The 13,584-nt window shown below is 35.8% G+C and overlaps 1 pseudogene; it reads right to left on the bottom strand.

The window, feature by feature from the left end:
- Window positions 1–5,616: 5,616 nt before the first annotated feature.
- Window positions 5,617–5,716, bottom strand: LOC138821714 (U6 spliceosomal RNA; annotated as a pseudogene).
- Window positions 5,717–13,584: the final 7,868 nt, after the last annotated feature.

Consider the following 13,584-nt stretch of genomic DNA (forward strand, 5'->3'; position numbering starts at 1 on the left):
GCAGGGGTGTCCAGCCATTCACAGTAATTGAGTGCATATCTGCCTTGAGCTACAAATTCATGGACAATGTCTAAGTGTCCACTCTCGGCTTCCCAATGAAGAGGGGTATACTCATCCTCATCCCTAGTATTCATATGAGTGGCCTTATTGGAAAGTGGCCTCTGCACTATAGTAAGCTGCAAGGCATGCACTCTACCACTGAGTCGCCTTCCCAGGCCAAGGATTAAGATACTTGTCTGTAATTTGGTCAAAGGTATGTTTCTTTATGTAGGCTACTAAAAATATATTTACTAATTTCAAGTAAATACATAAACTCTATTTCATCTCTTTTATCAAATAAAAAAATAAAATTGTTTGCTTTGTAAATTCATCAGAAACATGGATTTTCTGGCTAGCTAAGTCATTGCACATCGGTATCTCTCTTCCTCTCTCTCTTTCATGATTCTCATAGACAATATGGTTGCTCCATAATTATCCTAATCTATTTTGCTTTCATTTTTTTTGGTTTCATCATTTCACTTTCTTCTCTGCCATTTCCCAAACCAGAACCACATAAACAGAACCATCCAGAAGTGGTTCTGTGGCTCAAGTGGTAGAGTGCTTGCCTTGATTTGAAGAGCTCAAGGACGGTGCCCGCGCCCAGAGTTCAGGCCCCATAACTAATTTTTAAAAAAAAAATTTAATTCCTTGATAAATCTAGGAACAGATCTGACTGAAATCAGTTGAATCACACTTTTCCTGCACAATGAAGGAATAGGTGCAGGCTAGGAAAGCAGCTAGAGAAGGCAGGCTGATTGTATCTATGACAAAACTTTGTGGAAAATGGTATCGAGGATTACTTACTGGTATTCCACTTGCACTGGAAGCATGATGCTGAACTGTTGATTGGTGATTCTGAACTATTGCTTTGATCATTATATTCTCCAAGAGGAAAAAATGAAACAATTGATATCAAAGGACTACTAACACATTTTGACTTGTCATTAAGCATCTTCAATCATCAAAATCAACAGAAGACAATAGACAGGCTTACTTTTTTAGATGAAAACAAATGTCTTTAAAAAAAACACGGAATTGGAAGATGGCGGAGGAGAAGATAGAAGCTAAACAAGCTCTAAAATAGAAAGCAGTTTTAGAGTTGCAGTGAATAGTCCTAAGCCAGAGAATCACATCAAGAATGCCTTCATAGGACAGAGAGTTAGGCCAGAGAGGGAAAATCCAGGCAAGGAGAAAGCTCTGAGCACTTGCCAGCAGCCGCTGACTCAGAAGCAAAAGTGGCAGCGGTGGCCTCAGTCGCCATACCTAAATCACAGAGAGTCCGGGAAGAAGGAGCCAGACAGGGCAGGTGAGCGGATTCTACACAACACCAGCAAGAACCGACAAGGAACAGTCATCTTCATCCTGCAGTTTGCAGACCAGAGACAACGCAGGAACCAAGACTCAGCGTGAGTAGAAGCCTGACATCCTCACTCTCCAACTCAGGCCTTGGAAGAAATCTAGAGTCATTTAGCATGTCACAAGAAACTAACTGACCTGGCAGACTCAGCTCCACCCAGCTAGGGCACCAGCCCCAGGAGTGGCTTTCTTCACTGGGTAATCAGAGCCATAGGCTGCTCCTCCCTTTAGCAGCCTTGATAATCAATTGAAATTCAGTAAACAGAAACTCTGAGAATGGCTCCAGGCTGAGTGCTGTGAGTTTCTCACAAACCAGCCCCCGGGAAAAGCTACTGTTTGCTAAAAGGCCTCAACTCTACCCAGAACCTAGCCTCATCACAACATCTCCAAACATGAGGAAAAAGTCATATCCCTCTTTTGTGATACTCAAAGGAGATCTGCCTAACATTGAACTAACCTGGGAAGAGGATCACAAAACCCTGGGTAAGGCAGTGCATTTTTCTGCCTGTTCAAATTGACTTAATAAACTAACCAAAGAAGTGAAGGATCTCTATGATGAAAACTTTAAAAACTTTAAAAAGTTAATCAAAACAGAACTTAGAAAATGGCAAAAACTCCCATGCTCCGGGATTGGAAACATTAGCATCGTGAAAATGGCAATACTTTCCAAGGCTATCTACAAATTCAATGTGATACCTATCAAAATTCCAACCTCGTTCTTGAAGGAAATAGGAGTGGCAGTCCAAAAATTCATATGGAACAGTAAAAGACCCCGAATAGCAAAAACGCTCTTCAAAGGAAAGAACACTGCTGAAGGAATATCAATACCAAATTTCAAACTCTACTATAAAGCCATAGTAATCAAAACAGCTTGGTACTTGAACAAGAACAGACCTCAGGACCAATGGAATAGAATTGAAAACCCAGAAATGAACCTACAGTCCTATAGCGAACTAATATTTCAAAAGACAACTAAAAAATTAGAATGGAAGAAAGACAGCCTCTTCAATAAATGGTGCTGGAAAAATTGGTTAACTACTTGTAGAAAACTAAAGCTAGAGCCTTATCTACCACCCTGCACCAGAATCAACTCCAAATGGATCAAAGGCCTTGGAGTCAAAGCAGACACTCTGAAAACATTACAGGATGGAATAGGGGAAACCCTAGATCTCTTTGGCGCAGGCCTACATTTTCTTAATAGAGACCCAGAAACACAAGAAATCAAAGAAAGATTGAACAAATGGGATTGCATGAAGTTGCAGAGCTTCTGCATGGCAAAGGACATAGCCAGCAAGATCTATAGCAAGCCAACGGACTGGGAGAAGATCTTCACAAGCTATACAACGGACAAGGATCTCATATCTAAAATATACTTGGAACCCAAAAAATTAAATCCCCCAAGAGCAAATCCTCAAAGAAACAAATGTCCAATAAATAAGTGGGCTAAAGACTTAAAGAGAAACTTCTCTGAAGAAGAAAGATGGATAGCCAATAGACACATGAAGAAATGCTCAACCTCCCTAGCCATAAAAGAAATGCAAATCAAAACAACATTGAGATACCACCTCACCCCAGTTAGAATGGCAAAAATCAAGAACTCTAACAACAACAGATGCTGGAGGGGGTGTGGACAGGAGGGAACCTTATTTCATTGATTGTGGGAGTGTAAACTTGTTCAACCACTTTGGAAATAGTATGGCGGTTCCTCAAAAGACTCCACATAGATCTCCCCTATGACACCCAGCAATCCCACTTTTGGGCATTTACCCAAATGTTTACAAACAAGACCACACTAAAGCTACCAGCACAACTATGTTTATTGCAGCATTATTTACCATAGCTAAGTTATTGAACCAACCCAGATGCCCCTTACTATATGATTGGATCAAGAAAATGTGATATATATACACGATGGAATTCTATGCCTCCATCAGAAGAATGACATTGCCCCATTTTTTAGGAAATGGAAAGACTTGGAAATAATTATGTTAAGTGAAGTAATCCAAGCCCAAAGAAACATAGGTCCCATGGTTTCCCTTATTTGCAATATCTAGTATATGTATGATTCAAGCAGAAAAGCTCAGATTAGGTGAAGTTAGGAAAATGAACCCTAAGCTATGTATTTAAATGTTTATTTTTCTTTCATGCATTTGTTTTTAACATATTTATAAGATTATTTCTTTGTTGCTTTGTATGTCCCTCCCCATAGTATAACCCCTGCTTTCACTGTATTTGATGTCAGCATCATTTGTGGAGGGAGAGGGGAAAAACAAGTCATTTAAATAAGGATACAAGTGGACCCGTTGCCACAATGAGAAGTACATGTTGTCACGTTGAAAATGAACTTTACAACTTTAGTGGGGGGGGGAAGGATTGGGTAGGGAGACTAGGGGAGGCTGCGAAGGGATGGGAAATGTAAACAAAGGATGAGGCTACAATGCTTGATAAGAAATGTAATCACTATCTTCCCATGTAATTGTAAACCCTCTGTACAGTATTTTCACAATAAAAAAAAAAAACGAAAAACAAGGTATTTAAGTAGTCATGCAAAAGACTTCTATTTTACTACTGCATTATACATTTTTTTCTAATGTTGAGAACCAATAAATAATGGATGTATTAGAAAGCTCTTAAAGCTCATATATTGAATAGTAAGTTCTCTTACACTATATCATTGTATTTCCCAAATCATTTACATAGAAGGCATTGTTTCCTATTTTCTCATTCCTAGAATAAGCTGCACATGAAGACACCACTGGTCCTCATTTTCAGTCTGTGCATTTGAATACAGAGGAACGTCTTTCCTCTGCTCTCTATCAATTTCCTCCTCTCCAGTTAGAATAATTTAAAATAGTAAAAATGAAAAAACAGAAAATAAATCATGGTGAAAAAACATGCAGGAAATTCACCAGATTTTTCTGACCAGTTCAACCAACGTGAACTATTCGGGAAATACATGGACACCTCATTCCCACTGGTACTCAAAGTCTCTTGTTAGGCAATTCTGATGACGACCATCAACTAGATGAAAACGTGAGGAATGGTATCAATTGCAAGAAAATAATGGAGAAGAATGCAAACAAATTTCTTCTTTGGGCTTACTGCAGTGCAGAGACTACTTTTCAAAAAGGCCACTCATATGAATACCAGGGATGAGGATAAGTATACCCTTCATCATTGGGGAGCCTAGAGTGGACATGTAGACATTGTCCATGAGTTGGTAACTGAAGGCAGATATTCATGCAATAACTGTGAATGGTTTGGCACCCCTGCATAGTACTTATATATGGATTAATACCTGAATGGATTCTTTCTTAATTCATCATGATGCAGATACCAATCTCCAAACTAAAGGCCTCTTGACCCCCTTGCATCTTGCTGCTGGGAAAAGAAATAGCAAAGATATGCTGTATCTCCTTCTGTTGAACCATAATTTCAAACCGGGTCTGAAGAACAACTTGGAAGAAACTGCATTTGATTTTGCCAAAAGGATAAGTATGTATCACTACCTCTTTGAAGTTATGGAAGGCTGTACAAATTATTCTCCTACATAGTAATGGTTTGGTTAATTTCTTAAATTTCAAAAGTGCCATTCCATCTTTTGTGTCCCTACAAAATATTTTCATAATAAAAAGCAACAGCAATATCTTAATTTAAAAATTCATGGATTCCATGGTATTCTTCCATGTGAATTGCCTCACTTTGATGTCAAAATGTATTCAAGAGTTGTTTGTATGCATCTATAATGATTTCTGCAGAGTTTGGGTTTTTTTTTTTTAATTTTACCTTATCTGTTGAAATGAATAGTATAGAAACTAAAGTTATTCCTGGTGCTTGTCTGAAAAAAAGTATATCAAAGTTTGTATAAAGTCCATAATCTATTTCATTATCTTCTAGATATAATACTTTGAAGTCTACATTTTTATAATATATAGGTTCATTAATAAATGTCTCCTTTCAGATTACATTCCATATAGAAAAAGATAAGATTCCTTTTTTCCTAGGTCCTTATAGTATTTTATTTCTTTGGGATAAGATGACAATATTATCTAATTTCAAGTTTTGTAAAGGTTATGCTATGTAAGAGCCTTTGTAAAGTGAAGATTTAATACACTGATGTCAAACTAACCTTTAATTCTATGAATTACATGTATTGTTACACTTGTATTTTTGTAATCAACTTTTTAATAACTGCTTTTCATTTCTTGCATTTGAAGAATGAAAAATATGGAATAGTTCACGAATTTTTGTATCATCCTTCTGCAAGTGCCATGTTAATCTCTGTAATGTTGTCATTTGGTTAGGCCTGCTGCTGAAGCATGTAGTATCCTCTAAATTTAAGTAGTTAATGATGCAATCTTTATACAGGCATATATCCTTGGTTGCCTATTTGTAACAAGGAGCCCTTATTGTTCCTAAAATGCTATTGATCTTATTTCTCTAAATTTCTGTGTATAGTGGGAAAAACTTACATTGTTTGGTCGATTGCTCACATTTGCAATTTTTGTCAATGACTATTTTGTTGTTTTCATTTTAAATTTGATCATATTTTGAAGTCTTTATAGCTAAGTCCAAAGGTGATGCCTTTTCAAGTACTCACTAATCAACTGAGTTAGCTTTGTGGAGCTAATGGATTCAAAGGAAGTCTTGCTTAAGAGCTACTTCTAAACTTCTGCATCTTAAAAGTTCGCAAAGGAGTCTCACTGGCACAAATGTCTTCCTGACGCTTTACCCTTCTCCCATGTAGAAACAAACCAACCAGAATATCTTACCCTGACAGCATAGATTGTCTTACTGGAACAAAACTAATCTTAGTTACAAGGGTCCATAGAGCGATTAACAGTTCAGACCGAATTGTTCAGAATAGAAGGTATTTTATCAAAATATAATTGTTTATTATACCTATCATTTCAAAAGTAGCTAAAGCCAAGAAGGTGAAAAAAGTGTTCATATGCATGATTACCTAATATCCTGGTCTGTCTACCATCCAACCAGGCAGGAACTTACACTACTGACTTTCTATCACCAAATATTTCCATAAAACTTGGAGAAGTCCATAGGTTTCTCCTCGATATTAGGCTTAAATTATTAATATTTTAATCACAGTGTTTCCTCTTGCCTCCAGGCTTACAAATGGTAAAGTTTTAGGTCTAACTCCACCAAAAACTGAGGTAGAGATAATGGAATAATACTTTAAAACAGAGTTGCCATTGATACCCTAACCACAACAGAACAATGCATAACAATTTCCTATATTATAAGTACTTATATATTTTATATTTCTATGTGCTGATCTTAAATTTCTAGAATTGCTAGAATTAATTGATAATTTGACAAATAAATTGAAATTTATTCCCATAAACAAATTGGAATATAAATACTTAGGTTTAGAATATATATTAGAATATAAAAAGTATCAAAGCAATGTCTTCGTTATAAACTTGTGATACCTTCTAAGTGTTCTAGGTCTTCTGAATTCACATAGTAAAAAAAAACAGTATTGTTTTCCTCCAATCTATAAGATATTTTACACTGCTGCTGTGTTTATTGTCTTAACTCGCTGGACCCAAAGTGTTTTTCTCCATATTTCTGAAGCATTCTTACTGATTATACCCAAATTTTGCTGATATGATGTGTAAAAACTATTATTCTTCTGTAGCACCCACAGGTTTGAGGATACCAAGTCCCAGTTATCTGCATCATCATATAACAAGGGCAAGACTTCTGACCTTGGCCCATGCAACATGCTAACGGAAAGTAATTGAAGACCCATCTCAATTTCTAATTTCCTATAATATTTCAGGGCCCCAATTCCTTTTAGGAATTAGTAGTAAGCAATTGTGAACTGTAAGGCAACTTAAAATGAAAGATGAGATCACAAAATATGAGAGAAAGTACTGTAGTTCAAACTTTCAATTTACAGATGACCAGCCCATATGAGTAAACAAATTCACAAATGTCACAAATTATTTTTATACCCCTCTCCTAATGATAAATGAAAGATTTCAGTCCAGCGTAAGTAGGCCAAAAATAATTACTAGAATGATAGATCCATAATTGTTCTACCAAGGCTAGGAAATCTTGACTTAGAAGTCAAATATAATTTAGAAAATCATTAATTGAGAAGATCCTTAGTGCTTCAAAACACTGGTACTTCAGGAAAACTTAGTTCTGTATTATAAAAATGTTGTCATTCTCAAACCAATGATAACCTACATTTAATCTTCTGAAAGTATATTCCTTTTCCAATAAACTTTTAAAAATCTTATTCACCAAAATAACACTTGACAAGTAGATAATAGTGACATTAAAAGTTTTTCAAGTGTAGGAATCAAGTTACAATAGAGATGATTTATTTACCCAGCATAAATGCCAAGTAAGTTCAACCATTCATTAAAGTGTAGAAATAGTATCTCCCACCATTTGCATTGCTCAGTAGGTGCCTTCCAGAAATGTGTTAAATAGATCAGCCTTCCATGATTCAAACCCAAATATTAGCTAATAACGTGAATTTCTTCACATAAGAAGGTACATTTTAAAGTCACTAATAGTTGCCTTATCATGTGTTGCCTTATCATATGGTTTCCCTATCTGTCTAACATAGTAAGGAATATGACTTTAAGTTTTGCATATGGTTAATCATCAGAGATGTGACAAACATAAAATCTGTCTTCTATTTCTATCATATTCCTCTACTGTAGTAAAAATTAGTTTTTTTTTCTTTTTCCAAAACTTAGAGGTAGTAGAAAATATCATCCCATGTAAAATAAAATAATCACACACCATTGTACAAAGCCATTTATAAAAGCTGGTAGTTAGGTATAAATTCTGAACGATTTTTAAACTTTCTTGTTGACTAAAGATTAATCTTCCAAAAAGATGAGAATAAAATCATATCTAGGTGCTTCACGTCTCCAGTCTTGCAAATTGTTATTGCAGTTCAAGTATATGCAGGATTGAAACTCCATGGAATGTAGGAATGTATATAAACCTTTCAAATTCTAAACAGACAGTTTAACAGAATGACTATCAGGAAGTTGAAACCAGAAAGGAATAATAGTAAAGACATAAAATGAATGAAAAATGGAAAATGGGCAAGTACAGCTAGAATACTAATGTACACAAGTAATAAAGGAAGTTGTAAATCTGAAATAAATCTTGGAGAAAGGGTTGGTTCACATTGATAGAAGGAATGACTCTGAACCAGGAGCATTTGATAATTAGATGGACATATTTAATTGTAACACACTTGCACAACCTTTTGAAATTCAGTTAAAAACACAACTACAAATAAAAACACACAATAATCACAACCAAACAACAATCTCTATAGTGTATGTATATGACCTCACAAAATTTTAAGCAGTTAATGAAGGGCAGTCTTTGGAAAAGCAAACAAAGCTGTTCAAAGAATGCAGTTCGGGGTAGGGAAGAATTTTGAACAGATATAAATAGATTGTCAAAGGTTATAAATCATTTACAGGTGCTGCAAATATTTTCTTCTGTGAGTATTCTTTGTCTGAAGTGGTTACTCCAGTCCTCAGCCACACTTGATAGCTTGTGAATATAGAATGGAAGAAACAAGATCAAGAACCCATTACACCACTGGAGAGAAAACAGTCCTCTATGGTTTCTCTCATTTCTCTTCACTACTCTTTTCTCATACTTTTAATAAAGTCAAGTGATTTTGAATTATATCTTTCCTTCTTTTTCAGAGAATTACTGTTTGGTAATTAAATGACAATTCACAAATTTTGATGTCTTTTTTGTTTTTAAAGAACTTTGAATTTAAATTCCACTGCAACCTTGTTTCACACAGTGAGAGTCCATTTCCTGGGTAAGGACAATTCTCAAGGGAACCTAAAGGATTTACTGCAAGGTTTGTGAGATTTGTTTGTTTAGTGTGAAAATATGCCATATTCACCCACATTGCTCCCTCTCAGCTAAGTCTCCATGGATTTCTTTGCATGAAAGCCTATTTTCCCAGGTAACTTTAAATTTTCTTGATAGGCTAAGTTGTTAAAAAGTTTGAACAATTAAAATTTACCTGGCATAAAATTTAAAACTCTTTTGAAATTCTTTTATCAGAATCGCGAATTCACCAATCCTAATTCCACCTTTACCATCAAAAACAGTTCGCATGTGTTTTCATGATATAGTGTCCATGAAACTATTATTTTCCAGTGGCTTTGTTATGCGTATATATGACCATATAAGTTGATGCTGAGCAAAATGAACTCCAAGATATGGAGAGATATTTATTTGTGGTTGTAGTTTTTGATGTACTACGTGATTTCTATTTTCTTTGAGATTTTCTCCTATGGTTTATCCCCTGCTGTGTTTGATTTTGGTACCCTGTATATTGTGTATACATTTACCTTAATTTGGGAAGGGGACAGGAACAACCAAATGGTGAAATAAAGGACAAAGGGCAAACCAATGCAATAGCAATACTCACAAGACAATAAGTTGGAAATGTACATTACAACTTGTGAGGGATATTGGGGTGAAGGAAAAATTGTGAGAAAAATTAGAGAGGGCATAACAAGTTTGAAAAGTTATGTATTCACTACCTTACAATGGCTGTAACCCCACAACACATCATTTTCACATTAAAATTAAATTATAAAATAAGATGATGAAATAAAATTTCACTGTTTTGGTATTGTAAATATTATTCTTTATGTAGTATTTTTTTAAAAAATAAGTATTATTTGGAATCTAATTTGAATTATTTACCTCTTCTTTATCAGAGGGTAATCAACTTGAATGATATCCAACTAGATAATTTTTTCACAATATACTTGTCAATATTTTGAAAATAGAATAAATTTAGTACTTTCTTATAGTAAAACAGAAAACAGTTTAATTCTATGGAAACCCATAACTTTTAAAAGTAAATAAGTTGTTAAGAGGACAGAATGTATGTGTTCTTCAAAATTCCTAAGATTAATAACTACTCATTTTCAAATTCTGAACATTCCGTACCTGAGAGATTCAAAATTTACCTGTTTGCATGTTTTGTAATTCTGCAATAGATGCATTTTCCAATGGGGTGTTACAGACTGAGAAGTAAACAGAAAAAGAGCCACATTCTGGTATAGGATAAAACTATGAAGCATGTTATAATTAATTCTTCAAGCGTAGCAGTTGGTTCTCAGATTAAGCTATTATTTCTATGACCATCAATCACAAGATTTATGCCATAAAGTCATCCTAGAGCAACAGTTTCCAACTTGTAGGGTGCACCTCAAAATTCCCTTAATTCACATCAAGAATAGCTAATCTCCATTGTGAAAATACACTGCACCTCTGCTAATGTGATGCCCTCCGTGTTCTGGAAAGAACACCACAATAAACTGTGTTGCATCATTTTTCCTCCATTGATATTCTTGCAAATATTATTTATATTCATACTTTTTTAACTATCAAACATAATCAGGATGCTAAGGTTGGAAGATTACAGTTCAAAGCCCACTGAACTAGGCCCTGAGAGGAGACTCGAGCTGGGACAGCTTCTTTACAGTTTTTGTTTTTGTTTTAGGGATTCTAGAAAAAGAACAAAATCCTTGGCTTCAACCAGCCCAGTTCTTGGATTCAAAAGAATGCATCAAGGTCACCCTCCCCTTAAGAACTTAACCCATGTTTGTTCTGTTAAGGACTGACCAGTTAAACAGATAGCCAGTAATCCAGCTCATGCTGGCATGCTGGCTACATCCCGAGTTTACTATACAGTCTGCCTTTTTCACATGCTTATGTTAAACTCCACTAAACTCCTTTGTGTATGTTTACCTCAAGCTCTGCTTTATCATTGAATTCGTGAGTCATTTAAACCAAAAGTGATAGGCTGGTTTAAACAGCCATTATGTGACAAAGTGTAACTTCATTGGCCACCTGCGTGTGGTCTGGTATTACTGCAATCGTTTGGGTGCATGAAAATCTCATTGGTCGCCTACTTGACCAGGCTTCACCTTGTGATTTTTGCCTTTAAAAACCTAAGCACGTGGGCCACTAGGGGTCGCAGTATCAGGTCCTGAGCCTGTCCTGGGGCCCTGGCTGGTCAGTGTAGGAACCTTCTCAATAAAATTGCTTCTTTAATAACAACTTTGTTGCGGTGGGCTCAGTCACTCCGGACGACTAGGTGGGCTTGCCTGCCTGTGTAGGGGTCTTCCTACTACACCACTCAGGCAGGAAGGTTCCCTAGATTCTTTTCTCCAATAAACTTCTCAGCAAAAGCCAGACAAAAGTGAGGTGAGGTTGAAGTGGTAGGGCACGAGCCTTGAGAATAAACAGGCTCAGAGACAGTGTCCAGTCCCAGAGTTCAAACCCCAGGAAAAACCAATAAAATAAAAACAAAAATAAAACAAATCCCAAATCTAGCATTTTTCTCATTGTGTACATAGGCACATAATTAAGGAAATTGCTTCCTATGTTACATACAGGTTGAATAAAGAAGATGTCACACAATTATTCTCTTCATACCATGTTATACCAAAGCCTCAAAAAATTACCCTTTTTCTAAATGTATAAATTAATTTCATCCATTTGTTGGCAACTCTGTCTACATTATTCACATTATCATTTTATACATGAGCTGTTGGAATTATCTATTAACTGAGTTCTAATTATGGAAACGACTTGTACATCTCATTGTTGCAATGGGTCCACCTGTAACCCTAGTTAAACGATTTGTTTTTAGAGAATATGTCCAGCAAAGAATCCATAACTTAACTCTACAAAAGTAGGTGCACTGAATCATTTTGGAATTAATTTTGTTTTCTTGGGAAGTTTATCTTGTCGTTCCTTTTGGGGAAACTTAAAGTCATATTTCACTTTTTTATTGGTTGTGGGGCTTGAACTCTGATCCTGGGCACTGTCCCTCAGGTCTTCAGTTCAAGTTGAGCGCACTACCACTTTAGCTACAGCACCACTTCCGATTTTCTGGTGGTTAATTGAAGATTAGGGTCTCATGGACTTTCCTGACAAGGCTGGGTTTGAACCACAATCCTCTGGTCTCAACCTCCTGAGCAACCACCAGCACCCATTTCATATTTGCATTTATGTGCACTGAATGACACTGTATAGGCAAAGAATGGAAATTTTAACCAAATGATGACATTGCAGCTTTTCAGAAAAATTGAGGTAGCAGTAAATATGTCCTCCTTTTCCATTTTGTTACATTAATGAGTCATGAGCTATGGGACTCTTACATTAGCATCCTGTGACATCTGTATAGGTGTATTTATAATCAGAAAATGTTCATAGAGAAATATAGAAAGACTAAGACTTTTAGAAAACAAAGGAGATAAGGTGTGAAAGAACAGCATAGAAGGAGATACATTTATCACGCAGAGATTAAAAACTAGCCTAAGAGATTTAGAAAAGCCTAGTTGACAACTAGTTCTTCAATAACCAAAAATGGTTCTCTAGACCAGTTTCTGGTATACATTAGTTACTATCGTTTATTCCTTCCATCTGGAGTTATTCCTTATTTTCTTTCACAACTATTAATTAGCCTCTGCCTTTTTGGTGCCAAAACTGACCAAAAAGATTTCAAAATCACACTTAGACAATTTTTCACTTCGTGATTAGCAGTGATGGCAGAAAATCTTGGAATCCTTGAATTTCCAGAATTAATCTTCAGCTGACATCTAAGCACACTCCTGCCATTAATTGCTGTGACTTAAAGAACAAAATTTTTTCAACACAGTATCCTAACATAGGTATAGTACATGAATTAGGGTCTATTTTCAGTTGTCAGTATGGAAGGAGCAATTATATATTTCAAGTATGCATTCTTTATTTTCCATTTAATAATTTTTTTTGGCCAGTCCAGGGGCTTAAACTCAAGGGTAAGTAATTATTCCTGAGCTATTTTTTTCTCAAGGCTAGCACTCTACCACTTGCATTCCTTCCAGTGTTTTTCTTTTTTATGTATTACTGAGGAATTGAACCCAGGGTTTCATGCATGCTAGTCAATCACTGTACCATGAAGCCACATTCCCAGAGCCCTAAATGACTTTCTTAAGAAGGCATTACATTTACATTCCATAACTACGTATCATAAGTTTAGCCAGGTGCTAGAAAATGATGTAGAAAGCAATACAATACAATAAGTCCAGTAAGCTGGATGGAAAATATATTTAATGGTCTAGCCAGGGCACAGTGGGGCTTACCTCAGGGAGCTGT

Source organism: Dipodomys merriami, unplaced genomic scaffold (assembly GCF_024711535.1).
Source record: "Dipodomys merriami isolate MVZ:Mamm:240054 unplaced genomic scaffold, mDipMer1.0.p SCAF_93, whole genome shotgun sequence".
NCBI classification, from domain to species: domain Eukaryota; kingdom Metazoa; phylum Chordata; class Mammalia; order Rodentia; family Heteromyidae; genus Dipodomys; species Dipodomys merriami.